The 27,825-nt window shown below is 44.0% G+C and overlaps 1 pseudogene; it reads right to left on the bottom strand.

The window, feature by feature from the left end:
- Positions 1–8,846: 8,846 nt before the first annotated feature.
- LOC122225876 lies at positions 8,847–11,926 on the bottom strand (annotated as a pseudogene).
- Between the last annotated feature and the right edge of the window lie 15,899 nt (positions 11,927–27,825).

Here is a 27,825-nt window from a genome sequence, read left to right as displayed (position 1 = left end):
TTATTTAATATCTTGTGTGTGTGTGTTCTTTTAGCCCTTTCAATCAAGCCTCAGTTGCTTACAAAACTTGAAAAGGTTTAACTTCTTGATAAATTAGCTATTGCCCCTAACTGAACTAATTTGGTGGATATCTGTGTTCAACGATAACCAAGGAACCTGAATTCCGAAGGTCTCTTTCTTCCTTGTCTTGGCTGCCTTTCTTCCAGAACTAAGCAAAGGATGTAGGTGCTGAAAGCCATCTCTTAATAGAATTTTCTTTTCTTGCCAGTATACTGTTTCTGAATGGCTCATATTCCCCAGGCTCACGGTTATGTCTGTCAACTTTACTTAAATTAGTCTCAGTCTGAACATCACCTCGAGGTTGTTGAGGCACTACACTAAGGCCCTCAACTCCCTCTTTTACTCTCCCAACACATAGTTCTCTTTCTTTAAAATCAAATAGCTTAAAACAAAGATGGCTTTAATTCCTCAGTTAATAAGCCAGCTGTTATTAGCAAGCTGCTGACCACCGTTTTAAAATAGACAAAATTGTTCTTGTTTTAAGGGGTATAAGACAAGGTAGGACAAGCACATAGGCCTGTAGTTCTCAGTCATGGTCCTAAGCAACCTTGGCAGTTGCTGTACTGATGTGCAGGTTGATCCAGAGCTAGCTAATCATTCAAAAACATTCACGGAATGTCTGTTACAGCCCAGCTATTGGAAACAAATTGAACTGTGAACAAGACAGTTCTTGCTTGCCCTTGAGAAGTTTATAATCTAAAGCGGTGGCATTTGAAACTTGGAATCAGAAACATGAGCCTCTCAGAGAGTGCTTATTAGAGGTGTAGAGTCCAGGCTCCACTTTGGTACAGATTATGCCTGTGCACTGGTTCCCAAGAGATGTAGTTTGTAACAAATTCTAAGCAGTGGTCTGAGAATCACACTGTGAGAAGGGTTTATTTTAGATCAGGAGTTCTCAAACTTAGCATACATCGGAATCCCTTGGAAAGCTTGTTAAAACAGATGGCTAGGCCCCACCTCCAGAGTTTCTGATTCAGTAAGTTTGGGGTGGGCCCAAAAGTTTGTATTTCTGGCAAGGGTCAGGTGGTGCCGATGCTGCTAGTTAGGAGACCTCACTTTGAGAACCATGGCTCTAGTGGATTGTCTTCTATGTGGTGCTCTCAGATGAGTGTCTGAAGCACGTGAACCATCATTTGCTATAAGGCATACTTCTGATGCACTTATTGGAAAGCATGAAGAATATGGTTAGACCCCAAAGGCTGAGAAATAGGTGTTCATATACTTACCTTGAAATTGCAGCAAGTGATAGAACATGAACTGCCCATCCATGTCATTATATACTCATGTTCATGTTCCCTTTGCCTGGGTTTGTGTCTTGGCATACTTCCTGGTCTTCAGGATGAGCTTAGCCTTTCTACATACTCCCAGATAGAATTCGATGTGTTTTTTCAACGTGTTGTCATTCCCTCTTTGTACTTACCACATTGATTTGTAATTTAACTGATTATCATATGTATCTCCTTTTAGACTATGAGCTCTCTCTCTTTCCAGGATTCCAGTTACACTTTCTTAATATACCATATGTGTCTTAACTCGTCTTCTCTATTTTAATATTTTTGACTTTCTATGCTTTATTTTGGATAGTTTCTTCTGACCTATCATTTTCTTCCAGTAAGTCTAATCAGCGGTTAAACTTATCTGTGAACCCATGGAGACTCTGTGCTCCACTGACCATGGTTTCCCAACAAATAAGTGAAAGTTAATAGTCCTTTCTATGGTTACTTTAGTTTTCATCTTTAGCAGAGCTTTGTCTACAGAGTCTGAAATCTAGAGCGTTTTTTTGTTGGTAAGTTTTGTGACAAAATTTATTTGGCAGCAAAACCTGACCTGATGTGAGGCTCTTTGTAGACTTAATTTATTCCACGTAGTGAGACTATGCTTACGTTTGCTGTAGTACGTTTGCTTATGAGGTGCTGTCCCAGACCCCATGAGAGTGTTATGTAATACACATCGTGATTACCTAACACCTGAAAAACTGTATTCTGAAACATCTGGCCTTGGGCATTTAAGACAAGGTGTTGTAGCATTTTTGTAAAATGCTGTTAATTCTTCCATTCACTCATCCAGCATTCACTCACTGCCTACTGTATACCAGACCCTGTGATAGGCTCTGATCGTACAAGGTCATAGACCTTGTCCTCAAAGGGTTCTCCACCCTGTGTGAGAGAAGTAAATGGAGGCAACGCATGTTCCCACAGAACCTTTCCCTATTTATTTACAAAATTGACGTGTCCTGGGGCGCCCGGGCGGCTCAGTCAGTTAAGCCTCCAACTTCAGCTCATGTCATGATCTCATGGTTCATGAGTTTGAGCCCCTCATCGGGCCCTGTGCTGTCAGTGCAGAGACTGCTTCAGATCTTCTGTCTCCCTCTCTCTCTGCCCTTCCCCTGCTCATGCTCTTTCAGAAATAAACATTAAAAACAAAAGACAAAAAAAGCCAAAATTGATCTGTCTTGCTGTTGCTGTTTGTTGATTGAGCATCTGTCCTGGCCCTAGCCTACTCCAAGCAATAGCTGTTGCTTGCATTTGTGCCCACTTCCTTTACGGACCCTTTCAGCACTAAATGCAACATCTCCTTAGGTGTCCTGGTGCTAGCTTGCTTTGTCACTTGTATTATTTTGCAGGAGCTGTGTGACTCTGCCTTGCTCTCAACTTCTCATGTTCTCTCTGCACACACGTCTTATCAGATTCTGTGGAGTGTGCCTTGCAAGTGATCCTGGTGGTAAAGCAGTCCTGGAAGATCTATGGGATGTTCCCTGGCAGGCAAACGTTAAAAGGTGACCTCTAAATCACAGACCTTTACCTTGACAGTCTTTTAAAGATACGTGGACTCTTTTTTTTTTTTTCAATATTTATTTCTGAGAAAGAGAGACAGAGCATGAGCGGGGGAGGGGCAGAGAGCGAGGGAGACACAGAATCCAAAGCAGGCTCCAGGCTCTGAGCTGTCAGCACAAAGCCTGACGCGGGGCTCAAACCCACAAACTGCGTTTATGACATGAACCAAAGTCAGATGCTTAGCTGAGCCACCTAGGTGCCCCCAAATTTAAACTATTTTAAAAACTTACTTGTTTTAGAAGATAGAGAGCAAGCAGGGGAGGGGCAAAGAGAGAGGGAGAGAGAGAGCCCCAAGCTGGCTCCATGCTGACAGCACAGCCCAACGCAGGGCTTGATCCCACAACTGCGAGATCATGACCTGAGCTGAGATCAAGAGCTGGTCGCTTAACAGACTGAGCCACCCAGGTATCCCTGGAAATAAAAATTTCAACTATACTGACATCCCACTACTCACCCATCAGAAGGGCTTAAAAAAAAAAAGACAATGACAGGTGTTGATGAGGATGTGGAGCAACTAAAACTCCCATAGACTTGCTGGAAGGAGTGAACAAATGGGCAGTAACTACTAAAGCTAAGCATATGCCTACCCCAGAATCTACCAGTTCCACTAATTGGTATTAGTGCATATCCCAAGATATGTAAGAGAGATTAGTGCATCTCCCCCTCCAAAATTCATTTACTAAGGATGCTTGTAGGAGTCTTAGGATTTTTCACAGTAGCCCCAGATTGGAGACAATTCAAATGTCCATCACTATAGTAGAATGGATAAATGTGCTGTACTTTTACAATACAATTTTATAGAGCAATCAAAAGAATGAACTACTGCTGTGTTAAACAATGTGAGTGAAGTTCATAGATATAATATTAAGCAAAAGAAGCCAGACAGAAAGGAATATATACTGTGATTATATTTATATACATTTCAAGCACAGCGCCGTATGTTTTCACCCTATGAATAATGGGGAGGGGGCGGTATATTGACTTGGGAGAGTCGTGAGCAATCCTGAAGTGCTGGAAATGTTCTCTATCTTGATTTGGGTTATGTGGGTGTATACATATGGAAATTCAATGAACTATATAAGATTTCTGTCCTTTATGTATGTTACACTTGAATTAAAAAAATATTATGAATTAAAAATATTATGAATTTAAAAAATACCCATTATAATGGACAGAACCACTTACAAGGAGGGATAGACCAGTCCACGGTTTAACAAGAGGTATTTTACATACCTCTCTTAGTGACTAATAGGACAAGTGGGTTTTAGAAATCAGTAAGGATGTAGAATATTTAAATGACATGATCAGCAAATCTGACCCAATGGACACATAGGGAACATGGCACCTAACAACTGAAGAACACACATTCTCTTCAAGCTTACACTGAACATTTACAAAGCTGGCCATATGTGGGTCCATAAAGCAAGTCTCAACAAATTTCAAAGGATTAAAATCATTTAGAGTATGTTGGCCATAGGACAATTAAGGTAGAGATCAGTTAAAAGTGGTAATTAGAACACTCCATATGTTTGGAAAGTAAGAACTACACTTACAGGTAGTTACAGGTCAAAGAAGAAACCACATGGGTGGGAAAAATTATTTTAAATGGGCAATAATAAAAATACATATTGAACTTATGAGATACAGCTAATGCTATGCTTGGAGGGAAACGTATACCCTTAAATGCATATAGCAGAAAAGAAGAAAGACTAAAATGAGTAAGTACCATCTCAAGAAGCTAGAAAGTGAACTTAATCACGTTAGTCTTTACCATTCCTATACCTTTTCAGTGCATGTGTGGAAATGTATTATAATTTCCAATTTACTAGCTCTCACTGGAAACTGAAATCTGTGAGTTCCTTGGGTTCAGGGATGATATCTCATTTTTTATAACCCCAGTGCCTATATTAAGTGCCTGGCATGTGGTTGATACTTGTTTGAACTGAACTGGGTTCATCATCAGTGCCTTTGGGCTTTTAGAAATCCAGAGTCTCAGACTCAAGCACTTGCAAAAGCCAGACAGGTGATGTGATGAGCAAGGCAGACCAGAGAGCACGCGCCCCATCTGGAGGGAGGACCGCAGCTGCTTGGCCCTAGTTGGTTGTCGCTGTGGGAGAATGTTGGCCTGAGAGGACTAGATCTCTCCATTTGTTGTTTATAAGAAGGCAGAAATTCAGATTTTGATGTGAAATCTCCATTTTTAAAGTGTTGGAAACTAATTTAAAAAATTGGGCAAGTGCCAAACCAAACGACATGGCCCTTTGGCTGCCAGTTTTCAACCTCTGTTTTATTTCACACCTTAAGCAGTAGGAATGTGTTTCATGTCTAAATGTCCCAGCCCACAGACTCTTAAGTAGCCTCTTCCATCAAGTGTATTTCTGACTGAACAGAAGGGACATGGCGGCTTCCTAATTGGATTTCTGGGTCATATCTGTAAGAAGTTTGCAGGGTTCTTTAAAGCCTTCTTTGTAGTTGGCTGTTTACCCCAGCTGAATCAGACGTGTATTCATTCCCAAAGATTTTTTTTCCCTCCTTTTGTTGTAATATTCTTAATGATGCATTCTGACTTTTTCACTCTGTTTTCTACACATTTGTCACCACTTCTGCTTTTGGATCTTCATGCTGGAAAATCTGAGGCTTACATGGAAGATTGATTTTTAATGCCCCTTGCGTTGTTTTTCAGCTGTAACATTTGCATGCAATTATGACATTTTAAAAATAGGAGACCACGGGGTTTGAAAAAAAGATTCTTCTGGGCAGATGAGCAAATGGAAAGGCCGGCCTTTAATTTTGTTAACATCCCAATTACATCGTGGTAACCCTTGTGACGATTTCTGTCCCTTGTAATGCAACACCTGGTTTTTGTTCCAGGGACAGGGACCAAGCCTGGCTGACTCAACCCTTGCTCAATCATGAAAGAGTTGGCTGGAGAGCTCTGGTTTTCCACTGACCAGCAGAGGTCACTATTTCAAAGTTGTTAAAGGAGAGATGTCTGCAGTCCACACCACTTCTCATTTGTTTAGGGGGGAGATTTATTTTTTTCTGTATTTTCTAAATGTTCTTTTAAAATCGATTGTTTTAGTATCTTACATTTGAAAGTGCTGATGGCTTGAGTGGGATTCTGTAGATAGATGCTCATAGAGCAATAACTGCTACCATTTATTGAGCACCTGCTGGGTGCTGGACAACAGGGTCCATACTCCATACACATTATCTTTAATAGCCATTTATCTGTCAGGGTTATGTCGTTTACCTCAGTTTTCTAGGAGAGGAGGCTGAGGCGAGAAATGACACAATTTGCCCAAGGACACACAAGTAATAGAGATGGGATTCAGATGCATGGAGATCTGTCTTCAAAGCCAGGCTCTTAATTTTCTTGGGAGCTGTACTTCCCACCCCACCCCCCCACTCCCCCCCGCCCCAGGAAGGAATATTTTATCATCTTGAAGAAACAATCCCCAAGAATGTGTGAGAGGAGTATGTATTTTTGAAGCAAAACCTTAGAAATAGCTTGCTATTTTTCCTTTGCAAATTTCAGCCTGTGATTTTCTTGCAGAATCTAGACTTTACTCCTTGTCTTCTTTGAAACGGAACTGTGATGCTCTGTCAGGCTTTGCTCCTTCTCCTCGTGAAGATGGAACATTGTCTCCAAATATGTCTCAAGCTTAAGACTTATTTAGTTGAATCAAGTTTAGTAATGAGAATTCTTATTTCAATGTACAAGTCCAATGGAAAACTTCCTAACTTTGGACAGAAGTACTGTTTGTGAATGAAAAGATAAATCTGTTTTAGTGGACTTTTATTTATTCGTGTTTTAAAACATGAATAAGTCACCAGGATTTTCCCCAAAGCTAGACAGTTATGAGAGGACAGCTGTGTCCATCACCAGATAACGAGTGGTCAGTTTGCCCCGCCTTGTTCTCACTGAAGAGGTCATGTGAGAACAGTAAGAAAAGCTTTGTATCTTTTGGGCTGCTATAAAAGGACACTGGGTTCTGGAGTCAGCCTTACAAATTGGCCTGGTATACTGAAGTCCATCATTCTTATTTCAAAAATTTTAATGTTTTTGTGGTTGCTATTAACTATGATAATAATAGCAATTATTGTTATTATTAGGACAGAAGACCATATTACCCTTTTAGATCTTCTTAAATAATAAGATGGAACTGGCTTATTTTCTTTGTCAGCAAATATTTGACACGTTTTCATACGGATAGCAAGTAGCTCAGAGTAGGCAAACTAAGGCTGTAGTTGGAGGAGATAGGCAATGAATATAAACCGTCACGTGATGGTGAGTATTCTGAAAAGCAAGTAGATAAAGCAAGTAGGTAGTAACTAGCAGAGTGCGTCCATTTTAGGTGGGGAGGTCAAGGAAGGCCTTCCTGGTAAAGTGATGTTTGGCCAGATAAGTGGGAGAAAAGTCCCAGAAAGCAGGACCCCAATACTAGAGTGCGCTTGATAAGTTCAAGGGATAGCAAAGAGGGCAGAGTGGCTGGGCACAGTGGGGGGTGGCAGAGGTGAGGTCAGCGACGTAGGAGAGGACCAATCCATGTCCGGACTGGTAGGCTACAATAAGGACTTTGCTTTTACTCTGAGTCAGAGGCAACCATTGGAAAGTTCTGAGCAAAGGAGTAACTTGGGCCCACTTATGTTTTTTCAAAATTCAATCTGTCTGTTCTGTGGAAAGTAGACTGGGGAGAGGGGGTGGCTGGTAAGAATGAAAGCAGGGAGACTACTTAAGAGGCTACTATATTGTCTGGTTCTGTTTCCTGACAAATACAGTGATGTGCTGAAAGCCAACTAAAGTTTTTATGGGAGAGCACTTGCCCAGTAATGAGAGTGAGGAAGGGGTATAACTTAGTGGCCTGGTAATTGCGGCAACGTGGCTTCCAGAAACCACCATTAAGGATGAGGGATGCCTTGGGCCACCCAGGGGAAGTTCCAAAGTTGAAAACTGCAACTTCCAAATGCTTAACCTCTCCCTTCCCTTCCATCTCTGTCGCCCCCATCACCCGGGCCTGTCAGGTTAACTTCCTAAATAAAGCTGCATTTAGCCACTTCTGTCCATCCCCACCAACCCTGGCCACCTGAGTCCAGGCTCCCCAGCATTGCTCTTTGGGACTTGGCCTGATGATTCTGACAGCATCTGCACTTGCCTCTTTCTCAATCCACTTTCTACACAACAGGTAGAATGGTATTTTCAGAGCAGATATGATTATGTGAGTCTCCAGCCTGAAATTCTTCATCAATTTTGGATCCAGCCCTTTCCCTTCCCTGGCCTCATCTGGGGCCTCCCCTCCCCTCACTCACTGGCTTCCATTCACACTGCCCTTCTTTTGCTGCCTGGAAGGGATCTTCATTCCTCTCATCTCAGGGCTTTTTGCACATGCTCGGCCATCTGCTGGAAAGCTCTTCCTCAGCTCTGAGACCAGTGACTTTGTTTCCTCCAAGATTCCATCTGAATCATCACCTCCTCAGGGAAGCCTTCTGTGACCCTTTAGACTTCATCAAGCCCCCAACACCCCTGCCTACTTCACAGCCTCTCATCACATGGGGCATTTCTCCTTCAGGACCTTATATCTTTGTTCAATTGTATGATTCACGTACGTGCATGGATTTGTATGATTAGTTGAATACTTTCTGTCCACTACCAGTTGGAAGCTCCATGAGTCTCTGGCTCCTTAGAACAGATCCTGGGCATGGTAGGTGCTCAGTCAATATTGTTGGATCAAGATGGATGGGAATGTGCATACACTACCTCTGATCTCTCAGAATGAGTTTCTGGAGGGTCTTCACGTCCTTTGGCAACTCCTTAATTCACTCTATTAACTTACGCATCTATTCAACCATAATTCACTGAGTGTGCATGGACACCAGGCACATACCAGGTGCTCAGTACCAGGGCTAGAGTGGCACATAGAACAATTCCTGCCCCCAAAGAGCTGGGGGCACTCAGAAGGCTTTCAGCTAGGAGAGCAACATGGTGGGATTAGTAATTTAGAAAGACCACTCTGGCTGCAGGGAGGAGGTTGGATTGCAGGGGCCAGGCAGGAGACCCAGATGGGAAGCTGGTCCAGTAATACAGACTAGAGATGATGAGGCCTGGTGAAGGCCACAGTGTGGAGATGGAGAGAAGGAGCACTTACAGGAAGTACACGGGAGGTAGGAATTACAGACCTTGGAGTCTAGATGTGGGTGGAGGGAGAGAAGGAGCCTGGGATAACCCCTAGGATCCCAGCTTGATGGTGCCATCATTCATGTAAGAGAAAACAGGAGGAGAGGAGAAAGGAGAAGGAGGGGGTGGGGAGAAACTTGGCTTCTCAAGCCATTTATCAGTTTCTATTTGTAGAGAGAGTTTGATGAGCCTAAGGCGTCATTTAGAAGAGACTCCACTTTTAGGAATAACCGACTTGACTCTGTTTTTAATTTACATACAGTAAAATTCACTGTGTACAGATCTAAGGGCTTTGATAAATGCATAGAGTCGTGTAAACACTGCCACAATCAAGATACAGAACAGTTCTATCGTGGCCCTTCTTCCCCCAAATTGCCTCATTTCTTGTAGTCAGATCTTTTCTAACCCTTAACTCCTGGAAATTGTTGATCTGTTCTTTATAATTTTGCCTTTTCCAGAATGTTACATCAATGGAATCATACAGTATGTAGTTTTTTGAGTCTGGCTTTTTTTTTTTTTTTTTTAAGGTTTATTTATTCATTTTGAGAGTGTGGGGCGGGGAATGAGTCGGGGAGAGGCAGAGAGAGGGAGGAGAGAGAGAGAATCCCAAGCAGGCTCCTCACTGTCAGTGCAGAGCCTGATGCAGGGCTGGAACTCATGAACCGTGAGTCTGGATCATGACCTGAGCCAAAATCAAGAGTCAGATTCAACCTACTGAGCCACCCTAGGCACCCTCAGTCTGGCTTCTTTTACTCAGCATGATAACATCTGATTCATCCATGTTGTTATGTATGTCAATAATCTTTATGTTACTGTTGAATAGTATTTCATTCTGTGCATTTACCATGGTTTATCTGCTCTGCAGTTGAGGAACATTTGGTTTTCTATTTTTGAGGATTACAAACAATGTTCCTAAAAAATCTTTGTGTACAGGTTTTTGTGTAAACCTAGATTTTCATTTCAAACTGGGAAGGAGGTTGCTGGCTTGTATGGGTTGTATGGCAAGTATTATGTTTAACTTTGTAAGAAAATATCAAACTTTTCCAAAGTGGTTGTGCCTTTTTGCATTTCTACCAGCAATTTATGTGAGTTTCACTTGCTTCACATCCTTGCCAGCATTTGAAATTTTTAAAATTTTATTTTTAAATTTAAAATTATAACCATTCTAATAGATGTGTAATGGTATTGCAGTGTGTTTATCATTTGCATTCCCTCATGACTAATGATGATGAACATCTTTTTATGTACTTATTTTGCATATTTTCTTTGGTGAAGTATCTGTTCAGATCTTTTGCCCATTTAAAAATGTTGGTTGTTTTCTTTTTATTAAGTTGTAAGAGTTCTTCAGAAATTCTGAATGCAAGTCATTAGTTGGATATATGATTTGCAAATATTTTCTCCCTGTTTGTGGCTTGTCCTTTCATTCTCTTAATAGTGGCTTTTGAAGAGCAAAAATTTTAATTTTGCATCATATCTAATTACTCTTCACCTAATCTGAAGTCACAAGTATTTTCTTCTCTATTTTCTTCCAGAAGTCGCAGCTTTGCATTTTGATCCATTTTGAGTTAATTTTTTATAGCGTGTGATATATAGGCTGAGGTTTGGTTTTTTGTATATGTATATTCAGGTGCTCCAGCACTATTTGTTGAAACACTGTCCTTTCTCCACTGAATTGTTTTGTACTTTTGACAAAATCTCTTCGCCATATGTGGGTTCCATAGAATATGGAATATTCTGTTCCATTAATCTATGTGAATATCCTTTTGCCAGTATCACACTGCCTTGATTTTTTAAAATATAATTTATTGTCACACTGTCTTGATTATTATAGCTTTATAGTGAGTTTTAAAATCAGGTATGAGTCCTCCATCTTTTTCTTTTTCATAACTGTGGCCATTCTAATTCCTTTGGTTTTCCAAATAGGTTTTTCAAACCAGCTTGTTGCTTTCTATTAAAAACAACAACAACAACAACAACAACAAACTCCTGCTGGCATTTTGATTGAAGTTGTGCTGAATTTATAGATTAATCTGGGGAGAATGGACATCTTAATAATATTTAATCTTTCAAATGATGAATAAAGTATACCTCTTTTGTTTATTTAGATCTACTTTGCTTTAATCAGAGTTTTGTAGTTTTCAGCATATCTATTCTGCACTTATTTGTTAGATTTATATCTAACTATATCTTTTAAAAAAAATTTTTTTTACTGTTTACTTATTTTTGAAGGAGAGAGAGACAGAGCATGAGCCTGTAAGGGGCAGACACACACACACACACACACACACACACACACACACACACACACAGAATCTGAAGTATGCTCCAGGCTCTGAGCTGTCAGCACAGAGCCCGACACAGGGCTTGAACTCACCAACTGAGATCGTGACCTGAGCTGAAGCTGGACGCTCACCCAACTGAGGTTTTTTTTTTGTCCATTGAGGCATTTTATTTGCATGTATGTATTCCATCCCTAGGAAAAAAATCCCAGGATTTTTTCCCCCTCCTGCGTGTTTTCATCTTGCTTCTTCATGGTTCATGATGCCAGCTGAGGTTGTCAGTACAATGAAACCAAGCTGGTGACACGGGAACAGATTATTCTGCCATTTTTCTAGATCTTTAAGTTGTACAGCAAACCTGGGGCTGATCACTCCACACTTGTTTAACCTGCCTGTGAGGTTCACAACAATTTTCCCAGCTCTGTGATCATCAGTGATTTCCAATTTGCCAATGTAACCGTGCTCCATCATCACAGTTAGAAACCGGATGATGACTTTGGAGCATGGCCTAATAAGGCCCTGGCGTTTGTCTCTCCTGTCACGTTAATGCTCTTGACAGCATCTGCCAGGATGTTCATGCTCACTGTTATGGTGACATCGGAAGATGGGGAAAAGAGAATGGGCAAAATTAAAAAAAAATTTCTAGTGGTTTATTGCTAGTATATATAAACGTGATAGATTTTTCTATATTAACCTTGTATCCTGCAACCTTGATAAACTCATCATTTATTAGCTCTAGGAGGGTTTTTGGGATAGTTTCCATGGGATTTTATACATCGATGATAATGTTGCCTGCCAAAAGAGAATATTAGTTCTTACTTTCCAACTTTTTTCCCCTTGCCTTACTGCACTTGCTTAGGACCTCCAGTGTGATTGCTGAATAGGAATAGTGAAAGCAGATATCCTTATTTGTTCTTAATCTTAGGGGGAAATCATTCATCTTTTACCACTAAGTATAGTGTAAATGTGTGATGGTAGGTTTTGTTTTTGTAGATGCCCTTTTTCTAGTTAAGAAAGTTCCTTCCTATTCCTACTTTCAGTTGGTTCTTATTCTCCCTAATCATATTTGAGATTTTATCTAGAACCTCTTTATTGGTCCTTTATGACTGTGTTCCATATTAGGATTCTTCAGGAGTTTTTCTTTGTTCTAAAAAAGAGCATCTTTGGGATGCCTGGGTGGCTCAGTCAGTTGAGCGTCCAACTCTTGATTTCGGCACAGGTCATCATCCCAAGGTGGTGAGATCAAGCTCCGCGTCAGGCTCCACACTGAGCATGGAACTTACTTGGGATTCTTTCTCTCTCTTTCCCTCTGCCCCTTTCCCCCATCCATGTGTACGTGCTCTCTCTCTAAAAATAATAATAATAATAATAATAATAATAATAATAATAATAATAAATGATAACAAAGCATCTTCAAGTTAATAAAAGAAGTCTAGAAGTTGTAAAAGAAGTATGTTGGGTATTTCATTTATCATCATCATGACTTTTCATTTTCTGGTGATTTGATCTTTTTCCACCTTCTCATTGAGTCTCCACAGAAGCCCTGGTGAGTCAGGGACTGTCATCTTTATTTGGCAGATGCAGTGTCAAGGAACCGGGGATGGTGACTTGGTCAGGTCCCTCAGCTTAATAGCACCAGAGCTACAACCACTAAAGAAGTCATTCTATGGACTGTCCTCAATGAAAGCCCCAAAGGGCAGTGAAGGAAACCCAAGCTTTGTACTCAGGCACACAATCTTTAATTTTAATTAAGTCAAAAATTTTTATTGCAGTAAAATTCATGTAACATAAAATTAACTACTTAAAAGTGAGTAATTCAGTGGCATTTAATACATTCACAGTGCTGTGCAACCATCATCTTTATCTAATTCCCAAAATTTTTCCTTAGCCTAAAAGAAAACCTGTAGCCATTAAGCAGATAATCCCCATTAGCCCCTGGCTACCACCAATCTGCTTTCTGTTTCTACGGATTTACCTATTAAGAATATATCGTACAGGGGGCGCCTGGGTGGTTCAGTCAGTTAAGTGTCTGACCTCGGCTCAGGTCATGATCTTGCAGTCCGTGAGTTCGAGTCTCGCATTGGGCTATGGGCTGACAGCTCAGAGCCTGGAGCCTGCTTCTGATTCTATGTCTCCCTCTCTCTCTGCCTCTCCCCCACTCACATTCTGTCTCTCAAAAATGAATAAATGTTAAAAAAAAAAAAAAGAATATGTCATATGGGGCACCTGGGTGGCTCAGTCAGTTGAGTGTCCGACTTTGACTCAGGTCACCATCTCACAGTTCGTGAGTTTGAGCCTGGCATTGGATCTGTCTGCCGTCAGCACAGAGCCCACCTCAGATCTTTTGTCCCCCTCTCTCTCTGCCCCTCCCTCATTCACGGCCAGTCTCTCTCTTTCTCTCTGTCAAAAATAAATAAACGTTAAAAAAAAGATATAAGTGGAATCCTTTTGTGTCTTGAGGTTCATCCAGGTTGTAACATGTAACAGTACTTCATTCCTTTTTAAGGCTGAATAGTATGCCATTTGTGTGTGTGTGTGTGTGTGTGTGTGTGTGTGTGTGTGTACAGTTTGTTTGTTCATTCATCCTGGTGAACATTTGGATTGTTTCCACAGCAGTGTTCTTTTGGGTAGATGGTTAGGAGTGGAATTGCTGGGTCATATGGTAATTCTATGTTAAAATTTTTGAGGAACCATCAAACTATTTTCCACAGTGGCTGAACCATTTTACATTCCTACCAGAAATATATGAAGGTTCCAATTTCTCTACATCCTCACCGACACTTGTTGTTTTTTTTGATTATAGCCATCCTAGTGGGTGTGAAGTGATACCTCATTGTAATTTTGATTTGCATTTCCCTAATGACTAATAAGGGTGAGCATCTTTTCATGTACTTGTTGACCATTTGTACATCTTCTTTGGAGAAATGCCTGTTCAAGTCCTTTGCCCGTGTTTTAACTGGATTGTCTTTTTGCTGTTGGGTTATATGAGTTCTTTATATACTCGGGATACCAAACACTTATCAAATGTATGATTTGCAAATATTTTCTCCCATTCTGTACGTTGTCTTTTCACTATATTCATAATGTCCCTTTGATGCACAAAAGCTTTTAATTGTGTTGAAGTCCTTTTTTTCTTTTTTAAATTTTGTTGCTTCTGTTTTGGGTTTCACATCTAAGAATCTATTGCCAAATCCAAGGTCACAAAGATTACCCCTACATTTCCTTCTAAGCATTTTATGGTTTTTAGCTCTTGCATTTAGGAACATTTGAGTTACTTTTTGTAGATTGTATGAGATGGGGATTCAACTCATTCTTTTGCATATGGATATCCAGTTGTCCCAGGACCATTTGTTGAAGAGACTATGTTTTTCTCAAATGATTCGTCTTGGGACTCTTGACTGAGAACTTTAGTAAATCACTTAATTTGGAACTACCTACAAAATGGGAAAGAGAATCTCTCTCTCAGAGTTTTCAGGATAAAATGAGATCACATATGAAGAGTGTCAGCCATACTATCTGGCACATAGTAGGTTCCCCAGTGAATGTTAATTCTTCTCTTGCTGCAAGAAATAGAGGCAGGGTAAGCAGTGTAGCATTCATCACCGCTATTCCTTCTCCTTTTGCATATCTCCAGGACACAGGAGACCCTCAGATACACAGAAATGTCTATTTTTGCCTCAACCATTTGCTGAGTATATTCTTAAGACCGTGTACAAAGATGGTGAGTGGGGAAGTCATGATAGGTTGAAGAAGCACTTAGCTAGAAATGCAGTTAAGCAAATGGAGTAGTGGTCAGTCTTTAATAATTCAATCAGCATTCCATAAACATTTATCTAGTACTGACTTTGTGCTAGAATCTGTTCTAGGTTCTGGAGTTACAAAGGCAAAAGGCTGCCCCTGCTCTCAGAGAGGTCTCACTCTAGATGAAGAGAGAGACTGTTAAATAGGTAGTTTTAAAACAGTATAAGTTCTGAGATGGAATGAAGTAGAGATTTCTGTAAGAGTGTATGGGAAGAAAATAACTGTAGCCAGAGGATTCCAACAAGGCTTCTGGTAAAAGTGACACTTGAGCTGTGTATCAAACAATTCACAGGAAGGAGTATGAAGAAGGACAGGAGGGAAAAATGTTAGCATAGTAAGCATCATATACAAAACCATGAAGACATGAGTATATGTTCTGGGTTCTAGGTGATGAAAAATATTCTAGGGTTCCTGGAACATAGGATAGGGCCAAATGGTACAATGAGAAAATGGTTTGACTTTATTTAGATGGCTGTTGGGATCTATTTTTTGTTTGTTTGTTTGTTTTTTTGTTTAAAAAAAATTTTTTTTTAATGTTTATTATTGAGAGACAGAGAGACACAGAGTGTGAGCAGGGCAGGGGTAGAAAGAGGGAGAGACACAGAATCTGAAGTAGGCTCCAGGCTCTGAGCTGTCAGCATAGAGCCCGACACGGGGCTTGAACTCACAAACTGCGAGATCATGACCTGAGCCAAAGTCAGTTGCTTAACCCACTGAGCCACCCAGGTGCCCCGGGATCTATTAATAATCATTGCCCTAAATAGGGAAATGATGTGATCAAATCTGTGCCTCAGAGATGGACAGAGGGACCTGTAGGGAAAATGGATGCTAGGGAAGAAGATGAGGCTGAGGCAGGAAGAAGAGTTGGGAAGAAATGTTGGTGTGTGTGGGCGGGGGGCAGGGAGGGTGGGATTGTTAAGTGGATTAATGGCAAATCAAATATGGGAGTGTGGGAGAAGAGGGACCTAGGCTGGGTCTCAGACTTCTAACATGGGAGACTTGACCATGGGGACATTCATCTAGGTAGTTACAGGAATGAAGACTTAAGTCAGAGAAGAAAACATGATGTTTGCTTTTGCAGATGGATCCTGATGGAGATATCTAGTAGACAGGCTGTATGTGGGACTAGAAGGGCAAAAGTGGGTTTGAGCTGGAACACTGGTGAGTATAAAAAACACACATTATTGTCTGGCCTGCTAAAAGGAGAAGTGGGTTTTATTCATTTTGCTTGGTTTTGTTCTTGACAATTAAAATATGAATGAGTTTTATTTTCGTACCAAAACTATAAAGAAAAGAAATATAGCTCATACTCTTAATACTCAAATAACCCCTACTGAAAGAGAGGGAGGATAATATATACTGTTAGAAAATACTAACAGTTCAGAAGAGCAAAAAATGAAAAGTACAGGATTCCCTGCCCCCCCCCCCCCCCGCCCCGTCCTCCATTCCCTTAACCACTGTTAACACGGCCTTGTATTTCCTTCTAGGAAAAAACCCGCATGCACCCACTGGATTCTGTATATCCCCAAAGGACTCCTGCGGTATACAAGTGTTTAAGAGGCCTATTTTATTGAGCAGATTAACCTTCTCATTGCTTTGTCAGGCTTTACAAACCCATCTGTCCTGGTGGGGTGGAGCTGTGAGCTCACTGGAGGAAGGGCAGGATCTCCATTTCTCTACTTCAGGTGTGGGGGCTGGCTCAGGGTAGGTTCCCAATAAAGAGTAAGTGAATGAGCTGTTGGTGCACCTTGGAAATTGGAAGAGCCTTTGCCTGAAGTTCTAGTTGATTCAGTGACTTATTCAGCAAATGTTTTCATCGTCCTAAGTGTGCAATGCTGTATGTGAGTGTGTGTGTGTGTGTGTGTGTGTGTGTGTGTGTGTGTGTGGTGAGGAGGGAAGGCAGAGGACTCGGCTGAAGGGCAGAACTGGAAAGGCCAGCCATCTTCTTCCACCTGTCTTGATTTTGAGGTCCAGAGTGAGACTGTGATTTGCAAAAGCCACGTGGCCTATTGGCGGCACTTCCGAAGCAGGGTGTGTGGAGTAGCATGTAGTGGTGTGTCGGGAGGGCTTACTGAGCTACTCTTGCTCCTTTCTACCCCTTCCCCTCCTACCAAAAAAGTAGCAACAATCCCTGACTCCAAATCCCTGGACAGAGGCAACACCTTGAGATGCCCTATACAACCCTTGGCCCTTGACCTATGTGTCACAGACAGGTTGGTTGACATCCTATACCTAATAGAGGCAACTGGCTGGCATCGAAGTGAGGAAGCCTGGATGCTGGTGCCACACCCAGTCACATCCTCTCTCCTTTGAATGTGGGGGTAGTCTAACTAAATCTCCAAGGTCCTTCTTAGCGCTATTGCTCTCTAATTGTAAGATGCTATATTTAGTCAATTACAGGAAATCAGATTTTGGAATTCTAGGATTCTAAAATCCTGGTTTCCCAAGATTCCAGGGATGCTGCTTGAGGTCTCTTACTCTGTGCAGAATCGTCTATTGTGAGACCTGACTTGTGTCATAGGGAGGGGTTCCATATACATTTTTCAACTTGAGAGCGGGGCCAAAGAGGTCAGACCGCTCCCTTCAGAGAGTGTGAAGCCAGACAGGTCCCTTGGAGCCTGCCCAGGTCCCTAGCAAACAGTGCAGAGGGGGTGAACTGAGATGAAATGCAGAGACCACCTCAGGGGCCCCACTGGGCCCTTCCAGTAGCCCTGGCAAATAGTCCAGTCCAGCTTAACAGCCCGGTTTTGTACAGGAGGAAACTGAAATTCGGAGAAGGGAACTGAGCCACTGCTACCGGTCACCCTGAAGTCCTGTTTATGCGGTGTTCTTTCTATACATTGGACAGGGATCCCTGAGACACTACTGTCTGTGAGGAGCCCGGAATGCAGGCGAACCGGGTTCCAGGCCCGGAAGGGACTTAGAGGAATGCGTCTAAGCCTTTACAAGTCTGTGAAGATCTGGGAGCTTGCTAAAAAATCTGGGCGCTGGGGCTCTGTCCCCAGACAGATTTACAGATTTAATTAGAAAATATCGGGGCACCTGAGTGGCTTAGTCGGTTGAGCCACCCACTCTTGATTTTGGCTTAGGTCATGATCTGGAGGTTAGTGGGACTGAGTCCTGCCTCCAGGTCTGTGCTGACTGCACAGAGCCTGCTTGGGATTCTCCCTGTTCCTGCTCTCTCTCTCTCAAAACAAATAAATAAACATTGTGTTTTGAAAAAGAAAATATTGACCTGGGCATCTGTTTCTGTTTGTCTTTTTTTTTTTTTTTTTTTTTTTTAAACAAACATCTTTACCTTTCCAATTTTTTTAAGTAAGCTCTACGCCCAAAGTGGGGCTGGAACTCACCATCCTGAGGTCAAGAGTCACATGCTGTACTGACCGTGCCAGCCAGGCGCCCCTGTTTTTGTTTGTCTTTTAAATTTGGAGTTTGAGACCCTCTAGCCTGGACTCTAGGGTGAAAAACATCACAGAAACGAAAACGTTAAGAAAAGTGGTCTGAGATCCCTGAGTTTGCGTCCCAACGTTGCCGCTGACTGGCTTATGAAATGCGTGCAAGTGAGCCGCTTGGATCCTGCAAGAAAACTTTTAAAGCACTTTTCACATCTGTTACCTCCGCGTGTAGGTTTCGCCGGTCCCATTTGGTAAGGAGAAAACTGACCTCGGAGGAGGGAAGGGTCCTGCCTCAGTCGCTGGGACAGGCGGGGACACAGCCTGGCTCTCCTGACGCCCAGTGCACTCCGCCGCCCGGCCAGTCCAGCTCGGACGACAGAGCCCAGCCTCTCCCGCCTGCGGCGCCGCCCTGCCCGGCGAGGCGGCCGGAGGGCAGCGGACAGCGCAGGGCTCCGGCAGCCGCCGCCTGTCAAACCCTCCGCCCAGCCCCGCGCCGGGCCCTGCCCAGGCCCCCCAGGCAAGGAGGCCCCGCCCTCGCGCCGCGATTGGTCTCCGCGAGGCAGCCGCAGCTAGCCAGTGGCTGGAGCGGCTGTCTGGCAGGTCGGAGCCCCGCCCCCTCCCGGGATGCCGCCCCGCAGGACGCGGCGGCAGCGGCGGCGGCTGCGGGGGCTGCGGCGCCAGTGGAGGCGCGCGGAGCGGTGCGCGCCGCGAGCTGCAGCCGCAGCGGCGAGGTGAGAGGGGGCGCGGCCCGTGACCCGGGGAGGGGGCGGGCGCCAGGGCCTGAGATCCGAGGCTGGGATCCCAGCGACGCTCGAATCCCGGGAGCTTTGGAATGGCGCGGGGAGTGCAGAGAGGAAAGGAGAGTTTGGGGGCCCCGGGCCCTTGCTCCAGGAGGGATGATGGAGGGGCTGAGACTCTGTGGAGGAGGACGCAGCCCGCGTGTTTGTGGAGTGTGAGCCAGTGACGCTGCTAGTGTTGCTGAGTGAGCGGGTGAGTGAGAGCAGGACGTGTGGCACACTGTGTCCCCGGCGTGCATTTGCGAGGGTGTATGGTATGCGTTGGAGCCAGCGTCCATGGGCGTTACAGACTTTGTGCGGGTTTGCGCGTGCGATGGGTTCATTTTCTCTGCTGCGCGTGGGAGTGTGCGTGTCTCTGTGTGCTCGTGATGGGTTTGTGTCGCGGGAGTGAGCGCCCATCGTCGGACTCGCATTCTCCTGGCTTGGGGGGGGGGGGGGTCTTGGTAAGTCTCAGAGGGTTTGCGCCCCAGGCTGGTGGGTGCACAGTCTGTGGTCCCTACGTGCAGCCGGGTCCCCGGAGCGCTCAGGAGGCGCGCAGCCTCTGACCCACCTGGAGTAGCCTCCGTGGCTTCGCCGGAGCCCTGCCCAGGGAATACTAGTTGCCTCCCGCTCCTGCCTCACTGGGTGTCACCGCACAGCCACTCTCCCTTCTCCAGGCCTCAGTTTCCCTTTTAAAGCGGGCTGGTACTGGTGGAGGTGGATTTGAGTGGGAGGATACACGGGCCCCTCGGAAAGCGCTGTGGCAGCGGGTGGCGGGGGCCCTGGACGCACCAGAGAAGAAAGTATGAGCCACTCTTGTGCCTGGAAGGGGCTTTTGCGGGATCAGGTGGGTGCGTCAGGTTAAGGTAAGTGTGGTGGAGCTAACTCATTTTAGAGACAAGAAATAAACCGAGGAGTGGTGACCTGCCCAAACCTCCCCCGGGACACCGTAGGGGCTGTTCCGTCCGTTCCTACTAATGCGCTGATGCTTTCTCCCCTCCCCAGGAGCCCGGCGCGACCCCCAGCGGCGCGCCCTGCCCTGGCGCCATGCACTGCGAGGTGACAGAGGCGCACTCAGACAAGAGGCCAAAGGAGGCCCTCGGCGCCCCGGGTTCAGGCCGCGGGCCCACTGGCCTCGGCGGCACGCACATGGCCTTTAGGGTCACCGTGAGCGGCGGCGGCTGCGTGGATGGGGACTCGCGTGACCTGTTGCCCCGGCCGCCCGTGCCGCCTCCGTGCGCCCACGACCTCCTCCGACCACGGAGCCCCAGAGACTACGGTCCGTCAAAGGCCACCGCCGGGAAGGGTAAGTCTGCCCTCGCCAACGTGTCTGGCCGGAGGTGTGGAGAAATTCGGGCTGCCTGGCCTGGATACCGCACACCTTGGTGGGAATTCTCCAGAGAACTTGGTGGAACTTTCAACAGTGCTCCTCAGTTTCTTTCTAGTTGTTTGGGACTCGGTTGTCATAAAATGATGCCTGTTTAGGAAGCATCTCATTTAAAATCAGTAAGCCTATTTTGGAGAAGTGTGTGTATAGAAAGTTCAGATTACATAATTTTACTTCTGTGTATTTCTGATAAAAGTTGTGTGAAACTTATCAGAATCTTATAAATTAGGGTGAATAGCAACTCGAGGATCTCTGAACCAGTTGCAGGCATATTTTGAGTTATTCTAATCTCCCTAAGTAACAAAAACCAGAAGCCTTCAGCAAGACCTCTCCCCTCTTGGAACCTCAGTTTCCCCATCTTTCAAGTAAGGAATTAATTACATCAGATGATTTCTGGATTCCTGTTAGAAAATTTTATGAATCTATGATCTGTCCTGAGTCAAGTTCTGACTTAGAAAATGGCTTTTCTCAATTTGAAGCTTCAGAAGCATAATCTTTGGTCAGAAGTTCCTTTGCAATACCTTTCCTCCACCCAGTGAAGCTGGTGGGTATAAGGTGCAGGCCCAAAGAAGGTTTATGGGCTCAAAGTCAGCGATGATGTGGGGATTCTCATGAACCTGTTCTTCTCATCACAGTTAATTATTATTGAGCCATTATTTATAAGTTTCATGCTGACAGATAATTAACCAGAAATTGAGGAAATTGTTAAGACGCTGTGTGCTCCTCTCCCCCTGCCCTTTTTTTTTTTCCTCCCTGAGAGAAACCAAGGCTTGGGATTTCATTATTTCAGCATTTGGAACCTCTTGGTTCTATCCAGGTGATTCTTAAGGAAGACAAAAAGTTTATTTGGCTCTATAGACATCACTTCTTTAGCATCAACCCCAGCAACTTAGGTAGGGTGTCTTGCTTTTAGAGATGAGAGCTTCTTCAGGGTAGAAAATATCCAACTTCCTAATTCAGGGACTGGTAAAACGAAATGAACGCAAACTGTTTTTCTTTTTAACAAAAACATCAGAGTTTGTTAGAAGAGTGCTATTTCTTGTCTCATTTTCAATGTCAGTATCTTCTCCAGCAGATAGGGGTCCTGTTTGAAAGGGTAGATACAGAAAAAAAAAAAAAAAATGGCATGGCTTTAGAGTATTATTACAGGGATACACATATAAAGTTCTCTTTTGCTAGGGAGAGAGGAGTGGTGTGTAAGACATGAGTAATATTTGCTGCCCTGAACTCCCTGCCTTGCCAGGCTCCACGCATAATCCTCCCTTAAACAGATACCCTCCTGCAACATTTTAAGTTTTAAAAAATCATAGCTGTCAACTGAAGATCGAGTTCTCGGCAGACCTGGTGAATGGCTCTCCTAAACATAGTCTTTGTCCCGAGCCTTGGTTAGAGACCTTTCATCTGGATGTTTTGCCTACGATCTTCCTACTTCCATTCTTCCAACCCCCAATTATTTTTATCCATACTCCCCCGCCCCCACCAATGTCTTATGTATGAGATGTTTAAGTCAGGATTATATTTGGAAAGGACAGAGGAGGATAAAGGGATGGGAGGAACAACTTTTTTCTTTGTACCCTAAGGTGGTTGTTCTGGTTAAGTGTTTGCAAGAGCCTTCTAAACTGTTTTCTTCACAGCCTTCAGCAAGGCTGGTGGGGTAGGATTTATCACACCCATTTGAAAGAGGAGGAAACTGAGGCCTGAGAGTGGAGAAAGTGTCTCCTATGTAAAAGGGCACCCAGCAGGTCTGGGTGGGAGTTCTCTGGTCAGCCTTTGCATGCTGACCTGGGCTTGAAGAGGTTTCCATCCTGGTTTCTGTCTTTCTATGCAAGTTCTTCTTCAAGTCAAGCCCTTCAGTGGCCTGAGACAAAACCAACTTCCAGCAGAGTGTCAGCAGTCCTCCTATAAATGCGTAAGGAACCGGCACCTCTTACCCCTACTCCCACCCAAATATTCCCCAGACCACGTAACCCTTTGAATGTTTGGTGTGTAGCTTCAAATCTTAGGTTTATTGGAAACAGACATAATACCAATTGAAAAATATTTATTGACTATGCCCTGCCATCTATGATTTGTGGGAGTTTGGGGGAAGTTATTTCCCTCTCTGAGCTTAGTTCCCCCATTTGTAAATTTCCTGTGACACTGACTTAGAAAGCCTCAGTGCCTGGTTACTGGGGGGATTACTCTTGTAATGTGTTTATTGTTCTCAACCTCTGGTTCTTCATTTGCATGAGAGATAATAATGTCTTCCTCTCAGGGTAAATCAAACAATGGTTGTAAGAATGCTTTATAAACTAAAAAGCTAGAAGGGGTCACTTTTACTATTCATGCCAGGCACCATGCTGGGGTAAGTGATCCTTGAGATAAAGGGTGCAGGGAAAAGAGGGAGAAAGGTTTGATTTTTAAAATGTTGGATGTGAAGCGTACTCACTGGTACGCTAGCCAGAGGAAGCTGAGAGGAGCGAAGCTTCAGGTCTTTTGTGGCCACGACTGCCCAGTGACCGGAGAGAAGACAGTATTGCTTGGTCTGGGGTCAGGTTTCAGATGATCTGCCTTCTTGCTTCAGACAGACCCTAAGCCGAGAAAGGGAGCGAGCCCTTTAGTCCAGCAGCTTATCCGCAAATGCTAGGGCCCTCTGTGTTTCCAGATCTGGAGTCAGGAGGCACTGGGATGATGCGACGTCATGGACTAACATTGTCATCATTTACAATAAGAATCACGATCTGTTTATGGCAGAGTCCCGTTTATCCAGATTCCAAGCAGCTGGAAAGGCCAAATTACCAGATGCTGCATTTTTCTTTCTTCTTATTAAACACCCAACGCTCTGCTTTTGGAAGTCCTGACAAGGAAAGAAGGTAAACATCTGGGCTTTATGGAGGCAGACAGCTTTGTGGCGATGGCCCGATGACGCTTGTTCCCCGTGCACAGCGTTTTACGGTTTTCAACGTACGTTCCCACACATTCTCTCATCTGCCCTCACGCCAGCTGTGCTCTGCCTACCTCGTGGGCTGTTCGGACGGAACAGATGGAGAGCACTTTGCAGTTTTTAAGTGCTGGGCAGATACTGGCTCTTACTACTATGGTTCCCATTTTATAGATGAAGACGTTGAGTTTCAAGGATGTGCTCAAAGCTACAGACAGAAAGTGGCAGTTTCTTAGCCTTCCACTTCCAAGTACCAGATCCCGGTGCCACGGGTTGTACCTTCTACATGTGTGTGGCAGCGGCTGAGAGCTGGCGTACTAGATGGCTTCTGAACGTGCCCGGGGAATTTAAAATATTTTTGCTTTTGGTATTTCTTCTGTCTTGAATTTTTGGAAGTAGTATCTGTGCCATAGTTAGAAAACTTGCTAGTTTACTGTTTTTCCAGAGTTGCTGTTCCCAGACTGAACCAGATAATGAGCTCACTATTTAATTCACAACGACTCTCTGGGCCCTTTCACCACGTACTGAGACTGGACACGTCCTAGCAATAAAAAGAAGGCTGACGATCATGACAAATGTGGACACTGCCATTAGTAAACAGCCATCATAATATGGCTGTAAATGCCAAAAAGGAGTCAATCTTGTAACTTAAAATAATAGCTAGTATGTGTGTGTATGTATGTGTGTGTGTGTATATATATATATATATTTTTTTTTTTTATTTTTATTTATTTTTCTTGAAGAAGGAAAACAAAATGCCATTGTAGTTTGTCCGCATGGGCATTAGGGGCTGGTGACAGTGGAGAGTAAACATGATGGTTTTAGTGGCCTTACCTGGTAGAATTTCTTCATCTGAATCAGAAGCCACAGAGATGTCCTGGGGAGGCCTTGCAGGGGCTAGCGCATCCATAATAGAAAGGTATGAGTTATTTTGAAAGCATTTACCCCCTCCGGCTCTGGTGGGCAATTTGCTTGCATTTCATCCATTTTAAAGTGCTGGTCCTGCGATCCGGAAATAATCAGATCCAAATTTTTTCGGTGCTTGAGGTTTCAAATAAGGAGGGGAGGGAAACCTGCTGGCCAAATGTCAGGCTCAGTGAGACAAAGAGAGAACCGTGTATGTGTGTGGGTACACAAATACGATAGGAACATGTTGCGTCTACAGGCATGAGAGTTATGTATCCGACAAATCTTTTATAGACGTGTAGCGGAAATATAATTCCCAAAGATTCCCTAAGAATCTTGTGCGGCTAGAATTTCTCTTCCCTTCCTGCCTCCCAAGCTCTCCAGAAGCTGCTAGGACTTGGCGTACAAATGGAGAGGAGACCATCACATGAGATCGTAACTTAATTTAGGCCTAGCTGCCTCTGAGCAGTTTACCTGCCATACTTGGCTGGGCCCAGGTCTCAGGACTCTTCTAGCTGTGGAATCATATCGATAGGCTGTCTTGCTCCATCTGTGATTTGAAAACATAAGTTTCTTTATATGCTCTCTGGTTTTCCTTCACACTTCTCCTCCTTCTGAGAAAAAAAAAAAAAAGCAACAACAAAAAAAACCCACCCCGTCTTTGAGTTATTCATCTCCCTGCGTTACATTTGCGTGAGAAGCTAAATGAGCCAGCACACTTATTTTTACAGTGCGTTAAAATCTCATTACAGGCATAAGTGCACAATGAATCATTTAAAAAAATATATTCTTATGTTCTTTGTTCTGAATGTTGCATAATTATCATCATTTTCTTCGGTTTTATTTTGTGGAGTTTGGCCAGCATCCTAGAAAAGGGGAGAAAAAGTTTTCGGTCCTTTTTTGGATAGGATTAGGAAACAACAACAACAACAACAACAACAACAAACAAACAAATACCAACTTTATTTGTAAGTTGACCAGACTATGGCTAACTGTGGCTTTTGCCTAGAGAGGGTCATTTCCCTTCCTTGTCTCAGTTTTCTTGGGAAAAAAATTCCCTTTTTTTTTGAAGCCGATGTGGTAGTATTTCAACAATCTCACCTTATATATACACGATTGTATTTAAAATTAAATTATGTGGTTTGGTAATTTACTTTCCTAATGCAGATTTTAGTTGCAATTAGTTTGGACCTAGAGACTTGTGTTGTTTCTTTTGGTAGGGGGTAGTTTATTTTTGTGCCTAAAGAAACAAAGACATTCAGTTCAAGGGGGAGAAGAAATGAAACAAATTTTGCAGTGGGCTTTGAAAAATTCAAGTGCATTATGCAGAAAGCACAGCTGTAATACCAGGGCCAGGAAAAAAAGAGCAAACTCCTGAAATATTTGTGCCGAGCGCCTTCACTGTGCTAATGATTCTAGCAGTTTAAAAACGGACTTCTTGTTTATCAACAGTGGCTGCCCGAATTAATAGTTTACAATGAAAAAAAAAAAGTGCTTTCAGCATTCGAAGCAAAGTCCGGGCTGATAGCTGAGTTAGTAAGGAAGGCAGAAAAGGGGGAGGGTGGTTGTAGCTGATTTGGTCTCCCTAGGCCTTATTTATAAGAAACTGAAAGGAAACAGAGACCTGGGGTGGGTGGGGGTGGGGAGAATACATCCCTAACCCAGTGATCTTATAGTTTAAAGTCACTGAAAGCATCTGTTTTCTTCTTTTCCCCGTCTTCCCCTAAACTCCAAAGGGTTATTCCTTCAGAGGGTTTCCGGCGGATTGAGGCGGATTGTGTTAGCATTACGAGCTGTGTTTTTAAAGTCAGCATTTGAGTCAGATGCACTGAGAGGAGACCTTCAGTCCGCTAACTGAATAATGCATTTCCTGTATGGCCTGAATTTATTTGGTGGTTATGGTTGGGCCTGTCTGGAGCAAACACATGCACCATTGTACAGTCTCAATGCATGCAGGCCATGCTCTTGGCTTTGAGTCTGTTTCCCCATCTGTAAAATGGGAAGCAGTGGGGACTGGATGATCTATACATAGTCCCTTCCTGCTCTGATGCTCCGGGATTCCCCATGAACTGGACTGGGAAGTTTGGGAAGGATCTAGGGTATGGGAAGAAGGCACCTTTGTCTCGGGTCAGGTTTAGACTTGATTTCTCCTATGAACACTTGATTCCTGAAGCTGACCACAGAAGAAAACAGAAGAGGAGAGTCAACTAATCTTTACTGAGCACCTACTCTGTGACAGGCTGGGTACATTATAGTTGTGATTGCAGTTAATGATGCCCAATAACCCTGTGAGGAACGGAGGCATTATTTTGGTTATACAGATGGGGCAGCTGAGGGTTGGAAAGGTTAAGTCATTTGCCCCAATAATAAGCTCACTATTTAGTTCACAGCGACTTGCTGTACAGGTAGTAAGTTAGTAAAGCCTGGGATTTGAACTCAGCTCTGTCTTACAGCAAAGCCAATACTTTCCCCCTAAAGCACAGCACTCTCAAGGACGGGCTTTAAAACCCAGGCAGTGGCACGGAGTTGCTGTGGCTGCAGAATGTGCCCCCATTTCCGGGGGGAACGTAGCGGAAGGCTGCGGGCTGGGCCAGACAGCCATTCCCGGGAGCGGCCCTTTCCGAGTCCCGGCTAACAAGCAGAGGTGTGACTTTATGGGGAGACTCCCTGCATCCATCCACCTCCCTGCTGCAGAAATGGGGGAAAGACAGTGGTTCCCAGCTGTGACACGGGGTCCTCAGGCCAGGCCTCTCTGAGGCTGCGGAGGGATCCTCTAGAAGCAGCTCCTTCTCAGAAGCGGCGGCACACGCATTATGGCGGGTTCTAGTCCCTTTTTGAGCCTTTCACACAGTCTGGGGAGATTTTCTTGCCCAGACCCTGGTTGTGGTCCTCCTTCCCCTGCTTCTGAAGGCATCTGTTGATGTTTGAAGAGAATTCCTCATAAGCCCCTCCATGCCTAGGGTAGAGAATGCATGCTTCACCGGGCACGATGGCTTAAGATCTATTAAGCTATTTCTTATTCAATGATGGGACGGAGAAGGGCTTGGTGGGGAGAACAACCCGGGATCAGGGTCAGCTTGAGAGTTTGCTTGTGGGAAGCGGGGCTTTTGTATCAGATGATGAACACACCAAATGACCCCCACGGAAGGAAAAGTTCCCGCTGCTGGTTTGTGTCTGTGGCCTTGCATGAGGGTGCCTGCGTTCACGAGAAGGTGGACATTCTCAAAGAATCCTACTTATTCTGAGGATGGCTTTGCAGGAAACCTTGTTGCCCCAGGCTTCTTTGCCTTCG

Source organism: Panthera leo, chromosome C1, assembly GCF_018350215.1.
Source record: "Panthera leo isolate Ple1 chromosome C1, P.leo_Ple1_pat1.1, whole genome shotgun sequence".
In the NCBI taxonomy this organism is placed as follows: domain Eukaryota; kingdom Metazoa; phylum Chordata; class Mammalia; order Carnivora; family Felidae; genus Panthera; species Panthera leo.
The sequence above is the reverse complement of the archived record's forward strand: the minus strand, read 5'-3'. Positions and strand labels throughout refer to the sequence as shown.